Raw genomic sequence first — 16,314 nt, 5'->3', positions numbered from 1 at the left:
TTTTTAGGAACCTCCATACTGTTCCACAGTGGTTCCACCAGTTTTTATTCCTACCAACAGTGGATGAGGGTTCCTTTTTCTCCACATTTTCATCAACACTTGTGTGTGTGTGTGTGTGTGTGTGTGTGTGTGTGTGTGTGTTTTATTTTAGCCATTCTGACAGGTGTGAGATGATATCTAATTGTGGTTTTGATTTGCATTTCCCTGATGATAAGTGATGTTGAGCATATTTTCATGTATCTGTTGGCCATCTGCATGTCTTCTTTGGAGAAATGTCTGTTCATGTCTTCTGCCCATTTTTTAATTGGATCATTTGTTTTTGGGGTGTTGAATTGTATCAATTCTTCATATATTTTGAAAACTAGTCCTTTAGAGGATATATCATTTGCAAATATCTTCTTCCATTTTGTAGGTTGCCTTTTAGTTTTGTAGATTATTTTCTTCACTGTGCAGAAACTTTTTATTTTGGTATAGTCTCAGTAGTTCATTTTTGCTTTTATTTCCCTTGCCTCAGGAGACATATATAGAAAAAAACATTGCTATAGCCCATGATCCTTGTTCATCTTCAATTTCCCAAATAGAGAAATGGAATAAAATCTCCTTTGCAGTGTTTTTGTAAGGATTAAGTGAGATACTATATGTAAAGTGCCTGACAACAGAAGTTAGTGAAGAAATAAATAATTTTTATTGTCTTTGCTTCCTCATGACTGTGTATTGTGTTCAAAACATAGTATATCCAAAGGGGAAGGAACATCCTCATACATTCTGGTGTTGACAATGCAAAACCTATCATGGTGTATATGGTAATCAAGTAGGATGAATACAGAGGTTAAAAAGAAATAGTGCATACCCCTCCCCAATACAGTGCCCCTATTTATCCAGCTAGGGGCAGCAGCTGGACCAGGGGAATGGAAGATGGCTGGCCTTCTGAGCCCAGCTGAGATCAGATGAAAGGCGAGCAGAGAAGGAAAGGAAATATGTCCATCAGCTCTTTTTTTTAAAGCCCCTGAACCTTCCCAGGCTCATCCTGAGTCTTCAGTCTATGCTCCCTATGTTCCTTGAGGATACACATGAAGATAAAATAGTTAGAAATATAACTCAGCTACATTATAATATTAAATATGAGAGGTCTGGTACAGAAAGAATGCTAGATGGTTGAGAATAAAATAATTACAACCCCCATAGGATCCTGCCTTTGACATTTCTCCTTTGAAGAGTCCAAAGAGTCTTGCCAATAATAGACTTATCCTTGGTCCAAATGCTAAGAAAAGAAAAAGGGACAAAAGAAAGAGATAGACTGTTCCAGGGCCCTAGTCAGTGAACACCAGTAATTGGGCTCTGAGGAATACTAACAGCCATGAAGGGGTTTACAAATTTCAAGTTGCTTGTAGGGCCAAAATTAATCTAAGAGCTAAGTTGTAGAAGCAAAGGAACAGTGAAGTAGTTAGGCTTCCCCTGGGAACTAAGTTTTGATTGTAGCAGGGTGAGGTGAAGCTTGATTTTTTTAGATTTTTTATTAAGTTTATTTATTTTGAGAGAGAGAGAGAATGCATGTAAATAGGGGGAGGTACCAAGAGAGAAGGAGAGAGAGAGAGAGAGAGAGAGAGAGAGAGAGAATCCTAAGTGGGTTCCATGCTGTTAGTGCAGAGCCCAAGGTAAGGCTCAAACCCACTAACCATGAGATCATGACCTGAGCTGAAACCAAGTCAGATGCTCAACTAACTGACTGAGCCACCCAGGTGCCCCAGCGAAGTTTGAGTTTTTTTTTTTAATAAAAGACTATTGAAAAGTACTTGAACTTGCCTGATAGTAGGAGCAAATTGGCATGAGAACTTCAGGGATCTTCTGTGAGGGAAGGAACTAAAGCCCCAATCCCTCTTCCTTGTGATTCAAAGTTACTGAAATCTCTTAAGGTGAACTAAGGGTCAGTGGGTGACCTCAACCACCACCCAAAACCAAAAAAAGGCAATAAAGTCTCTGAAACAAAACTACTTTGAGGGAAGAATGAGACAAGAGACAGGGGCTGGTTCTGCTATGTATGAGCCAGCTGGGTGAAAGGAGAACAGCAGAGGAACCTGTTCCCCACAGGGCAGACTGGAGCCTCAGGGTGTGACTGAATGAATCTAAGCCAGTTTCACTGCAAGTCAGCCCAGGGATGATGTGGAAATCTCTTGACTAAGAGGAGCACTAAAGGGTGGATAGAGGGTGAGGGATTATCCTCGTTCCCTCCTAAAGAACTGTTGCAGCCAATCCCTGAAGAGGGCTCTGCATTGAATTGTGAGGAATGGGAAGCACAGCCACCAGCCAAGCCAAGACCAGGATGCATTCTTGGCAATGCAAAGAGAGACTCTCTGCAGATCCCCTGGGTTTCAGCTGCCTCCCTCTTCCAGTGTCTGGGTGCTGGATAGGTGTTAGTTTCTACTAGTAAAAGAGAATGGTTTTCCTGCTGATGTGAATGGCAGTGGGGTTGGGAGTCATATTTTCCAAGGCCAGTGGAGTGGTGGTCATTTCTATCCCCAACCGCAAAGTAGTTCAAACTTTAAACTCATTAAATATTAAACTCATTCAGCAAAGGAGGAGTCAATGAGAGAGAGTGCCATGGTTTAGAGCTTGGGCCCTGTGGTCAGACCTACCTGGGTTAGAATGATGTTCCTGTCACTCAGTCCTTGAACCAATAGCTTCAACTTCCTCAGCTCATTTCCTTATGTGTTCTTGTTTTCAAATGGGGCAGTAATGATGGCTGTCTCACAGTGTTGTTATGGATATTAAATGAGATAATGCATGTAACATGCTTGGCACCTAGTAAGCCTCAATAAATGTTCAATTAGACAAACAAACAAAAACCAGATCATTGCCAGGCCCATTCCATGGGCAGAGAACTGCACTTGGCAAGTGTTTTGGGTGGATACAGCACGTTCTGTGTGAACAATGGCAGCGAGCAGTATACTTTGCTGATGCGGAGAGAGCGTGCTGAGAAATAACGAGCAATTTGGGGAAAAAAGGCAAGTGAATTTGGGACAGGCCCAGAGTGTTCAGAAGAAGGGCTTGGATGATGAGCAGATTCAGACAAGATTCTGAATCTAAAACAACTATGCCTTTCTGGGTGTAGTTTTTGATTCTCCCTAAAGATTTTCAGTTTTGTACAAGGACATTCTTTATTTTAGTCTCTCTTCCTCTTGTTTCTCCCTTTCCCCCAAATCTCTCTTGAGGATCCTATTTCCATCATTGTGTTACATCATTTGATTTTAATTATCATTTGAAAATAGTCATGTGTGGTATGATTCATTTGGTGTTTTGGTCAAATATACTCTATGTGAGACATGAGAATGCACCCCTTCGAAGCATACGGAGGTGAAGAGCAAGTGGTGCCTCTCAGGATGATGGTAGAAGAGTCATAAAACTTCATACGTCAGGAATCTTCTTGACAGGCCTTCCTAGGCCTGAGTCCAAGATGAAGCTGAGAAAAATGAAAAGGGATTTGGCTGACAAAGCAGATGACAGGCAGGGAGAGCCAGTGAAAGGGAATTGGCCAATGGCAAAAGGGGCATTGGCAAGGCTTTGTGAAACCCCTTGCTGGAAAACCATAAACCTCAGATTGTCCATCTGGCGCATCAGTCCTCAGAGGCAAATCATTTTTGCCTGTGGAAGGTGCCTGCCAGGAAGCTGCACCTCAGGGGGCGCCTTTGGAGAAGGGGATCTTGTCTGGATCAGTGCCCGACATTAAGTGGAGGGAGATGAGAAGAAAGGGCTCACAATGAGATCTCTGAGGGCTGAGAAATGGGGAACCGCTCCAGTGGCTGACACTCATGAGTCACAACGATGGGAAAAGAAGTTGAGAAACAGAGGAAGAGGACAGGATGCTGGGGAGGGAGGAGGTGGGAAGCAGCTTTGTTTTTTCAGTTGGAGGCTGTCAGGGCCTGTCTTCTTCTGTGACGGGTCTCCACTGGGAATTACTCATCAACCCTTTCGAAAAGTAAGTCTGCCTTCCTCCAGGTGAACGAGCCACTTACATGGGTCTCCCAAATGAACGCTTTCACTGTGAAAAATCTCTCAGAAATAAAATGTGTGTTTGAGTGCATGATCTCGACATCGGCTGAGCTGACACCAGGAGGAGGGCTGATACTCGCCAGGTGGCAAAACAAGGCCCTCACCGCAGACCCTCCCCATTCCTCAGAGTGTCCTTTTCTCTTGTCTTAGTGTCAAAGCTTTGGCTTCCAGGCCATCCAGAAGCCTGCTTCCTGTATTCCTGAGTGGCCTCCCACTCAATTCTTTCTTTCCTAAGAGTGCTGGTTTATGGTCCATATTTCTTTCCTCTCCCCTACCAAGACTTCCTTGCCCTATACTCCCTTTACTTTGAGAACTGGGGGGAAGGTCCATGCTAAAGGGTTAATAACCAGCACTAATATAGTGTGACAACGTGTCTTAAAGCAACTGTCTTTGCCTAGTTCTCCCCAACCTGTTTTCATGTCCAGTGCACATAGAAAATTTTTCCACACAATGGGATAAATGAAAGTGAGAGACAGTGGGGCACAGAGGACTCAAAGGGATTGATAAGGTTCAACTTCTATAACTCTTCTGTGCACATTACTTGGGAAGCTCTGTTTTAACCCAGTGGTTTTTCAAATGTGCTTCAGTGAGCTGTAGCAGTGTGCAGGTGTGTCTCAGGGTGTGGACCTGATCCGATGGGTCTTCTCCTTCAGCTACAGCCTCTGTGCTTTTGTGTTTTGTTTATGAGACCTCTGAATAAAATTCTATGGATAGGAAGAGTGTTGGCAGCTTACAGGAGGTTAGAAAATCACTCTCTTAAATGCAACAAATAAAATCTTTAATGGTAGAAGCTTGGGTATCCATTACAGGGTAATGAGGGAGATATTCTGAAGACAGGGGTTTTACAGGGCCCTTCTGCCATATAGTTACTTCACACAGACCGACATACAGGCAGGCCCCTCACATCAAATGTGGATGTCTTGCCTGTCTTCCTATTGGGGTTTTGTTTCTTTAAAAACTCTGATGCCTGAAAAAGCTGTTCTGGCACCAGCAGGTAGATTAATGCCAGAGCCTACTAATGTCTTAGCTCAGTGAAACCATAAACACAATCACTGTTCTTGCCTTTGGTACCTTTTGTATTGCATTTTGATTTATTTCTGCCATTTTTCAGAGGCCAGACAACATCTAGGAGATCAAAGCTGGTGAAAGAAAACTGAGCAAAATGAAGTGCTTGTAGGTTGGCTGAGCTATTTCATAAGATTGAGGCATTGATTTGTTTGCTATGATAATTATATGATTTTGTTGTTTTTATTGTATGCATTTCCACCCTACCTTCTTCTAAAAAGGACTCAAAATGGGAAACACTCATTGGATTGTATTCGATAAAAGAGATTTAATCTCAAAAGCTTAGGTTACTTGGTTTTTGATGAATACATAATTTCAAAACTAACAAGGTTTAATGTGAAATTATTTTAAGACTTTCATTGCCTGATTTTCATTTTAAATCTTATATTAAAATAAGGTATCAGTGATGTTGACTGTATAAAGGATATTTACAAGGGTGTGTATGCATACACACTTTTGCCTATGTGATCATGACCTGAGCCAAAGTCAGAACACTCTATCGACTAAGCCACCCAGGCACCCCTCAAATTCTCTTTCTAAAGCTCTAAATACAGTCATCTGATTTTTTTTCTGGATAATTCTAGGACAGTGGAACATTAAAATAATATAAAATAATTCAATATGAACATTGTGGCATAGTTGTATTTACTAGTTAACTCTAACCTAAGTGCAGTTAGTTTGCCTTTAAAATACCCTATATTGGGTAGATAGGTTAACCAGCAGATGAAGAACCCTGACCAGAATTAACATCTTCCAAGATGGTCACTTGGCATTATAAATACAATTGGCCAAACCTACACTAGAAAGCTTACCAACTAGCATTAGGGATGTTTAAAATAGTTTTTAATTGGTGAAGTGAGTGGTATTCAAAATAGGTGGCCGGCTGATAGTGTCAGGAAGGAACCACTGCCCTTATGTGAATGAGGTAGAAGCCCAACTTGCTGAATAGGAAAGGGTCCAGACTTGAGATGTAGACCTCTGAATTGGCGCTCATTACTTCTGCTCTGCCACAGAGCGCCCTGTGCCCGACACAGCATAAAACTGGCCACACCTGCCATCAGAGTATGTTTGCCTCAAATTCAGTTAAGCCTTTTTATTGGAAATGTTGAACAGCAGGCCCAGGTAAGAGAAGGCCCAAGGGTAAAGGGTGGGACTTCTCAGCTACAAAGAAGGTTTAAGACTATTTTTAAGCCTAATGTCTAGGTGTTGTCAGAAGATTGTCAAAAACTTGTTTTCATTATAATACAACTCCTGGTAGCAAAGCTATGGGGAAAGGAACACATAAGCTCCCCTATTCTCACTTCTAATGGTTGGAGGCTATTAACATTTGCCAGCCAAAAGGCCAGTTGGCCTTGTGTGGATTGCCATGCCATGCATATTTCAAATCCATGCTTCAAAGTCCAGAAAGGACTCACTTACAGACATCGAGGGTTTATTTAGATAAAGATGTTTTTAGCTTAGGGTTGTATTTTTTTTTCTTGGAATTTTGGGACTCTGATTGCATTCTGTAAATATCCCATTGTCAATTGTTATAACTGCCTGGACCCTTACACTTGTCCCTGAACTCCCTATTACTGTGATTTCTGAGATATTTTCTGAACCCCTTTAAATTCTGTGACCCTGAGAGTTTCCTTTTTGAGCAGTAATTGTGCTCCTTTTCTGTGGCATTTCCTTATAAACCACTGGATCCTGGACAGGTTGCAAATCCAGAGCCACTGAGGAAAGGGTAGAAGCTGGGTGGAGTGTTCCCTCATTCTGTGCTGGCTGTGATAGGCAAGCCCTGCCCAGGAATCCGGGAGACCCACTGAGGACCCCAGGCTCCATGCCTGTAGGGTTTCTTTTGAGATTTCATGCCTATCAAGTTCATCTTAAAGAACACAATGCCCATCTGGTTTTTTTTATTATTATTTGAATGAGAGTCAACCACTGACTAATTGTGTCTGGAACATGTCAGGCCAAAGCCTGCCTTGGTGGAAGAGGTTAGACAGATGATTGGGACTGTGAGGAGTTTTGAGAGACCCACTCTGGAAATCTCAGGGTAAAAGAAGGTAAAAATAACTTGGTATTAGTAATGAAATTTCTTTCATTCTGCTCTCTGAACTTTTCGGACCACCGGGAGCCTTGGAGGTGGTGTCCATTGGTCTGGAGTGGGTGAGCACTGCTCCCAAGGGCTGCAGACCTATGCAGCAGAGATCCCCTAGGGGGCAGCACTCAGGTGCAGAGCTCACTGAGACTCCAGGCTGCAGCACTGGGCAGGCAACCAGGGCCCAGCCGCCCCTGCTTCTCACATAAAGATTACTGAACATGCAAAGATAAAGAACACTTTCTAAGCAGTAATGAGGCCTTGAATACAAGAAAGCAGTGATCCAGAGCAGATCAGCATGAAACAAGAACGGACTGGTGTGTCCAAAAGAACACAAGCCAAATTTCACCACATTTTTACTGAGAACAAACTGGATGTTTATACAAGAATCCTAAGGTATAATAATCATAACTGGATAATTATTCTTAACATTTGGTCCTTATTCCATATATAGATTCAGTCATTTTCTGTGATTTTATTATTTTCATGAAATCTGCAGTTATATAACTATCTTGTCTTTATTAAAGATAATGACCTGAAATAGTTGGCTTCTCCCTGCTTCTAGAAGTAACAGTGATGGGGCCACTAAGTGAATATGGCTTTAAGCCATTTATTTCTGAGTCTCCATCACATCCCATACTCACCAGTTTTAACGCTTTTCAGAGAATTGCTGTTATGGTCCTGTTATGATCAGTTACTTGAGTTATTATGTGGATCTTAAATAAGGAGACGGACCTTTAGATTACCTTTGAGAAAGCTTCAAGCTGGGTTATCTCTGACACAAATTGGTTCTCTTCCCTACAATACCTGAAAACTATTCTAGAACTCAGCAATGTTTCTGCCCTCACTCAAGCTACCTATGCTTTAGATGTCAACTGGTGCCCTCATGGTGTCAGTTGCCTGGATAAATGGACGAGTTCCACATCTGTGAAAAGCCCAAGCCTTGCCCTTTAGTTCTGCTGATTCAGAGAGGAGCTTACACTCTCATGGACCTTTGTACCTCCAATTTCTGGGACCATGTATGCTGTCTCTGCCTCAACCTCTGTCAACCCAGGTGTAATTGCCATTTTATATATAAAAAGATCACTCTGTAAGCATTTTGTGAATAACACATTGTACTCAAGGCTTGGAACTCATAGGTCAGGGTACATGAATGTGGCATGTTGCACATAAGGCCTCGCAAGTTCTTAGCGGCTCTCTCTCCTGTTCCCCAACCTTCTTTATTGTCCCTGAGAGCTCCATGATCCCTTCCCTCTTAAGCAAACAAACCCATTTCCCTTAACTCCCACCTGTACCCTTCTCTCAGTGACCTCACAGAACCAAGTGTCCTCTATGTAACAAGATCCATGCTCCTGAGAAGACAGCTAGAAATATGAATAACGTAACAACAGCAGAATTTCAGTCACATGCATTTAATAGTTGATTGAAATCAAGTCTGAATCTCTACTTCCATTAAAAAGCAGCATGATATTTTAGGAAAGGACCTGAGTGTAGAGTCAGCCCACTGAGGTTTAGAGCCAGCAGCACCCCTCACTGGCCACGTGAAAAATCAGTAATCCATTTGGAGTCTCAGTTCACATCTGAAGAATGAAAATGTTACTAATATTTTGAATCTTTATATGGATCCAAGGATATGATTTTTTTCAAAGCACCTGAAATGTTGCAGCCATGGTTCTCAGGACATTTTTAGCTTGAACCACAACTGAAATGTGCCCCTGGAGTTTAGGAACACTGGCTGTCCTGCAGCCTGGGGAGATTCTGTGTAACACAAAACAATAGCATCCCTGGGGGAAACACTGTTTCTCAACACAGTATAAGCAAAAAGTATGTTACTTCTGACCTTCTGCCTTTCACACAAAATGCAGATGGATTATACATGGTATAGTTAGTTCTTTAAAAAGATTTTCCTTATTGGGGGCTATTTTACCCCAATCTTTGTCTCAGGGTGATAGTTTCTCTGGCATCTAGTATTCTGCCAACATTTTAATTACAATCTTAAGTCTTCTATGAGGAGTGTTTCCATTTAGGATGTCTTTGTTTAATCTTTCAGTGGAAACTATATTTTATCCTCCAGAAGAAAAAAAAGAGAACAAATGATGAGATAAAAGCCAAGGGAATTTTACAAATGGTGAAGGTACCCAGAAGCAGGTGATAAGTGCTTGGGCAGCTGCCCAGGCAACAGGAGTTGTCCTCCCAAGGCCATTGTTAACTGGTATAAATAACTGTTGAGCTAAAGGCAGGTCAGGTTTCAAATCTTTGCAGTCCTTCCCCCTCAGCTTATAGTATGCATGGCAGCCCTTGATAGGACCCAGGCTCCCAGCCCCCAGACCTCCAGGAGCAGCGTGGTTCTGATTCTCTGGCTCTCCATCTGCCCATGAAGCTGTCGAGAGGCCCAAAGTCTGAACAGCAGACTCCAGATATGCTGTTCTGGCTGTGAAGAAGCACTGTGGTGACCCCTTACACTCTCCCTATATGCTCGGTTGTAGACTTGGGGCTGCTGCCTGTACCATGGGGTGGACTGCAAGGGTAGGGTGGGAGGAATTGGCATGTATTGTCCTTGGGCCTGGAACTAGATGAGCATTTCTACTCCCCTCACTGACTCTGCATCCTGGGGTTAAATGAGTTGCTTTGGAAGATGCTTGATGAAGTGGTATCTCCTCATGGATGTTTTATCATTTATATAAGCAGAAAACAAAACCCTGCTTTTATGGGCTTAAACAGAAGATGCTTCAGATGAGGATGAGAGGGCCTAGCTGGCTAGGAAAATTCAGAACCTGTCAGCCAGTTGTAATTCCACTTTAAGTCAATAGGCTGAACCATGAGTTTTTGTTCTTAGGTCATCTCTGATTACTTTGACCATGCCACTTCTCCCTCTGAAGCTTTCAATGACTTTGCATGCTGGTAGGAATCTATTAATTTCCTTAGTCTTTCATCCAATCTATCCATATTCTGAGTCCAACCTACTTTTCTAGTCTTCTCTCTTGTAACTCCCTTCACAAATCTTACACCTCAGGTCCCTTTAAAAAAACAAACACACACCACTGTTCTTCTCTGAAAACAGGTTCTCCAGCTGGTTCAACTGCTGATTAATGAGCAGTGTGACCCTGGTTAATAGTGAACATCTCCAAGTCCCGGGAGCCTAGCTTGTAAAACCCAGGGGTGAGGCCTAGGCTATTGGATTTTTCACAGGTTGCCCAGGTGGATCAAACACACATCAAAGTTTGTGAGCCTCTGGGCCTAAAGTCCCCTGTAACTCTGATTTTCCCACACATTACCTATGCACTGCAATTCTGTGTCTCCATGTGTTTTAAAATATCTTTTCCTGGAATGTTTCACTTTCCTTCTTGTTAACCCTATACTCCTCTGGACAGGCTTTTGTGCACATGAGCACACATCTGTGTGCACAGACACACATCAGGGTCTTTCAAGATCAGCTCCAACACTATCTCCTCCAGAAAGTCTTGCCTGAGGTCCAAGCTTGCCTTTCTATGCTCCCTTTCTTCAAACAGCTCTACCACAGCAGTTACCACAACCAGTCTTAGTTTTAGGTAGTTTTTGTTTAATTCACCATATAGACTATAAAATTCTTGAGTATAAGTATTCCTTCTTGTTCCTCTTTCATATTCCATATTATTCATGGGAGTAGCTTGTGAGAGTTGAGAGTGTTGAGTTAAATTGATGTGACATGAATTAACTGAGAGACATCTTGGTGAAGGTGACAAGTTAGAGGGTCTTGGGAAGATTGCTGATAGGGTGGAAGGTTTGTATCACTCTTACTATCGTGGAACTCTTCCTATCTGTCTGTATCTGCAAGTGATTGTAGACTCAAAATAATATGAAAAGCTGCAGCTGCTTTTTGTCAAAATCAGATGATTTTATATCTGTAATCTTGCAGCCAGAGCAGTTGAACTTATATATTTAATGACTCACTCCAGACAGACGAAAGTCTGTTCTTGAGAAATGAGGAGGGGGAACTATTAATCTTTTCTAAAATAAACAGAGTTGTAATGGCTCTTTAATCTGAAGAGTAGAGATCCTGAGCTGGAACACAACACCCAAGTACCCGCCAAATTCCCTGACTAGTTCAGAGTGCCCAGATTATAATTGACTGTGGGACCATTTTCCCTGTGGTCTCTGAGGGACATTCACAGTATCACCAGCATTTGAAGGGGCCATATTGATGTAGCTCCTCTAGCTTCATGACAAAGAACAGGTTGTCATCATCTGTGGCCTTTAAGACACTTGCTTTTCTAAGCTTGCTGCAAAGCTTTGGGGTGCCCATTCAGTCAGCATTTTGCTTTTGATTGCTTTCCCCTATCGATGCCACTCCCTTCCAACCACCCCAATCCACAGGAATTCCTGCTTCTCTCTGAGACATGGGGGAGAGAGATTCTCTCCTATGCTTTCCCAGTACTCACTTATTCTTTAATCTTTGAAATTGGGCCAGGGGCACCTGGGTGGCTCAGTCGGTTGAGCATCCGGCTTCAGGTTAGGTCATGATCTCACGGTTTGTGGGTTCGAGCCCCACATTGGGCTCTGTGCTGACAACTAGCTCAGACCCTTGAGCCTGTTTCAGATTCCGTATCTCCCTCTCTCTCTGACCCTCCCCTTCTTGTGCTATCCCTCTCTGTCTCTCAAAAATAAATAAAAAAACATTAAAAAAAAAACGTTTAAAAAAAACACTGAAATTGGGCCAGTGCCCCTCTCAAGGTCATGAAGCATTGTCTTCCTTTGCTGCCAACCAGGCTCAGCAATCTCTCTCCTGGGTACCCTTTTTGACATCCCAAGGGCATGCCAGACTGCTGGATTCCCTTTTCTGCCTTAGTTTCCAAACTGTTTCATCTCTGCTTCTCTTCTCTAACTTTTTCACATGCCTCTTTCCTGCCTGTCACTTAACTTTTGGCATCCTCAAACTTCTTTCTCAAGTCAGCCTCTCTTCTTCCTTTGAATTCCCTTCCCTGATGTGATTTATTTCTGCAGAACTCTGGTGCCAAGATCTCTCAAGCCACAGACCTCTCCCAAGCTATCATCACATTTCTTAAGTACCCTGATAGACATCATTTGGATTTTTTATTGGTATTTCACTCACCATTTCTAAATCTAATGGATTCTCTCTCGTACCCAGCTCCTCTTCAGATAAACTTCAGGCCCCATTTTCCATTTTCTCTATTTCCTACAGTAGCCCCACAATCATCCCAGCCACCTTGTTTCTAAATCCTGGAATGTGTATGACTTCTAACCTCTTTTCCATTCCCCTCTCTGTGGCATGTCACTATTTATGAAATTCTTAGAGTTGATTCTTATAGAGCCATCATCTGAATTGCTTCTGGTAGGTCTCTTCTTTGTACAACTACAAGCACAGTTTAGGCTTTCACTTTTTGTCTCACAATAGCCTTGTTACTGGTGATCCTACTTTAAACACCATTCATACCTAGACACCAAGGCTCAGGGAGCTTCCCTGGCTGGCAGGACTTGGCATGTGTTCTCACAGTGCTGGAAAATGAAGCTCTTCTCCATCAACTCCACTGGGAGCAGGCAAGCAGGCATCTGGCACGTTGTACCTGGTTTCTCCTGGACTCTAACCCATGTGCCTTTACCTTTGCTGATTTTAATTTGTGTCCTCTCACTTTAATAAACCGTCACTGTGAGCATAACAGTTTCTGAGTTATGTGTGTCGTAGCAGATCATCAAGCCTTAGGGTGATCCTGGGAACCCCCTGCTACAACACATCATTCACAAACTTCAGAACTTTAATTCTGAAGTTATCAATTGCTAGTGATGACTTCACAACTGATTACAAACCACCAGCAAATCCTAACACAAGGATTGTACTTTGCAAGGGGAGGGAATGTGTCTTTCTCATCATTTCATTCTCTGCTATGCTTTACAGACAAGCTCACAGTAGGTGCTCAGGTAACACTGAATTGTAAATGTTAGGAGCAAGATGTTGAGCAAATATTGGAAAGTATCTCCCTTGGTTGTGTGTTATTTACAAGCCAAAGAAGCACAATATAAGGCTAAGCTACAGAACAAAGGGGACTTAAAATACAGTGGCTTAAATAAATCACACATTTGTTTTCCTCATAAACCAGGCTTGAGATAAGTTCAGGTTGTGATTTTTCCCCGTGGTCATTCAGAAACTCAAGTTCCTTTTCTTAGCCATCCTTTAAGGCAGAGGTCAGCAATCTACAGCCCATAGGTCAGATGTGTCCTACCACCTACTTTAGTAAACAAAGCCTTATTGGAAATACAGCCACAGTCATGTTGTCTTTATGTGTTATCTACAGCTGCTTTTGTGCCCCAAGCACAGAGCTGAGTAGTTCCAACAGAGACTCTGTGGCCTGCAAAGTCTAAAATATTTACTTTCTGGCCCTTCACAGAAAAAGAATTTGCTAAGCCGACAGGAAGAGGGAAGAGTATCGGAAGAATACACAGCTAATACTTTAAGGCTGAGCATATTAGTGGTATGTGTCCCTTTTCACCTCTATCTCCTTGTACTACAGCTAGTCATGTGATCTTGGCTAGCTGCAAGAGAGGCTGCAGAATACCATCTTCAGCTTAGGAGTCAGCAAGATTTTTCTGTAAAGTCAGGTAGGAATTATTTTCAGCTTTGAAGCCTGCATAATTTCTGTCACAATTACCTGATGCTGCCAGTGAAGTGTAAACGCAGCCATAGACAATATGTAAATAAGTGAGAGTGGCTATGTTCCAATAAAACTGTATTTACAAAGTGAGTCAGTGTCTGGTTTGGCCCACAGGCCATCATCTGCCAACTCTTTCACTAGCTGGATGGCCATGTGTCTATGTTTATGTATTTATGTTTAATGATAGGTGTTAATATTATTAAAAAGAAGGAGAAAAGAGAATGGATGGGAAGGGGGAGGTTGTCAGCCTCTGACATAAATACTTATTGTGCCCAGGCAAGTCTTGAAAATAGTTACCCATGGCTTATTTGTTCGTATGAACCTCATGCCGATTCTTGTTGCAAAAGTCACATGTATTGGAAAAATTGATCCCATTACCTTTTTTAAAAAATAGTCTCCCATGTGCCTGAGTTCAGCTCTATACTAAAGAAACCTGTTCAGTGTATTCTTTGTTCAGTGTTTCCAGTAGTCTTCAACTAATTCATCCTACTTGTTAAAATCCACAGGCATAACTGTGCTGGATATGCCTGATTGGCACTCTGCATTGATTCTATGTGCCTCTTTCTATGTGCTTTTTTATACTGAGGAAGCTAAAAAACTAAAAACTGTATTTCCCAGACTCTTGCATCTACAGTTCTAGATGAAAACTAGTTTTCCCCAACTGGATGCATGTAGACAAAATCTGAACTACAGAGTTGAGATAGAAGCTACCTCCCTGCTGCGAATTCTGTTGGGAAGCAGGTTATGGTGATGATTCAGAATAGTTGAGGCAGCTGGATTCAGCATTCTGTGATTTTGTCACCAGCTTTCTAAGTATTCAGAGGTAGTTATGGCTGCCATGCTGGGACCCGGAAACCAAGATCAGGAAATTGCTAGTGGCCCTGAAGCAGAGAGATCTCAGCAGACAGCCACATCAGTGCCAGAAGTGGAGGCTGGGAATATACCAGGTGAGAGCTCCAGGATTCAAGGAAAGAGGCAATGACCAGAGGCAAATGACCAGTTTGCAGGACCATAAATAGGACCATAAATAGGTCTTCTTCCATAAGTATATTTTCTTGCCACAAGGCAGACAGTGTGTTTTATTCTGTTTTTATATACCAGAATATACACAAAGTCATTTGTTTCTGATAAAGTTCTGACTATATGCCTCACCCCTAGGTTATTATTTTGTTTCACAATTGTATGGTATGGGCATGTCATAGCACACCTTTGGGCCTCAGTTTCTTAATTTGTCAAATGACAGCATTTGAACTTCCTAAGGCCCTGTTCTCTTCTAAAATCCTGTGTGCTATTTGTGTTTTTAAATCTTGTGATCTACATCCTTTTTTCTTTTTTTGCTCTACAGCTCTGAGTCAACAACAGATTTGTCTTAGTGCTGTTGGTGACTATTGTGGGTTGAATTGTGTCCCTAAGCCCAAAATTCTTATGTGGAAACCCTAACACCCAATGCCTCAGAATGTGACTGTATTTGGAGATAGAGCCTAGAAAGATGTGATTAAGGTAAAGGAAGGTCCTCTGGGTGGCCTCAATTCCATATGGCAGATTTCCTTAGAGAAGGAGAAGAGATTAGGAAGCCCACAAATATATAGACTGAAGGATGAACATGTATGGACACAGTGAGAAGATGGCCATCTAGAAGCCAAGGACAGAAGAAACCAACCTTTAAAAAAATTTTTTTTAATGTTTATTTATTTTTGAGAGAGAGAGAGAGAGAGAGAGAGAGAGAGAGCGAGCACACGCGAACAGGGTAGGGGCAGGGAGAGAGGGAGACACAGAATTTGAAGCAGGCTCCAGACTCTGAGCTGTCAGCATGGAACCCAACCTGGGGCTCAAACCCACAAACCGTGAGATCATGACCTGAGCCAAAGTTGGACTCTTAACCAACTGAGCCACCCAACCATGCTATAAGAAGCCAACCTTTCTAACACCTTGGTCACAGATGTATAGCCTGCAGAATCATGAGAAAATATATGAATAAATAAATATATGTTGTTTAAGCCACCCTGTATATGATATTTAGTTATGGCAGCCTTAGCAAACCAATATAATTATATTAAAACTTTCCAGAAAATTTTTGACAACAAGATGGGAAAGTACTGAGTAATTTCACAAGCCACTCACGTTGTAACCCAACAGGCCTCAGCCTCTGCCTCTGCAGCCGGCAAGGCCACGGCTGGAACCACTTGGTTTCCACCTGCAGGCTCGGCACTCCTCTCACTCAAGGGTGAAGCTTATTTTGGGCCCAGGAGCCCTGGTCTGAATATCATATCTATATGTTGAAACCTAATGCCCAGTCTGATGTTATTAGGAGGTGGGATCTTTAGAGGTGATTCAGTCATGAGAAGGGAGCCTTCATGAATGAAATTAGTGCTCTTCTAAAAAGACCCCACAGATCTCCCTAATTCCCTTCCCCTTTATGAAGTTACAGTGAAAAAAATCACTGTCTTTAAACCAAGAACCAGTACCCAGCTCTGC

Source organism: Suricata suricatta, chromosome 6, assembly GCF_006229205.1.
Source record: "Suricata suricatta isolate VVHF042 chromosome 6, meerkat_22Aug2017_6uvM2_HiC, whole genome shotgun sequence".
Classification (NCBI taxonomy): domain Eukaryota; kingdom Metazoa; phylum Chordata; class Mammalia; order Carnivora; family Herpestidae; genus Suricata; species Suricata suricatta.
Note: the sequence above shows the minus strand (reverse complement) of the source record.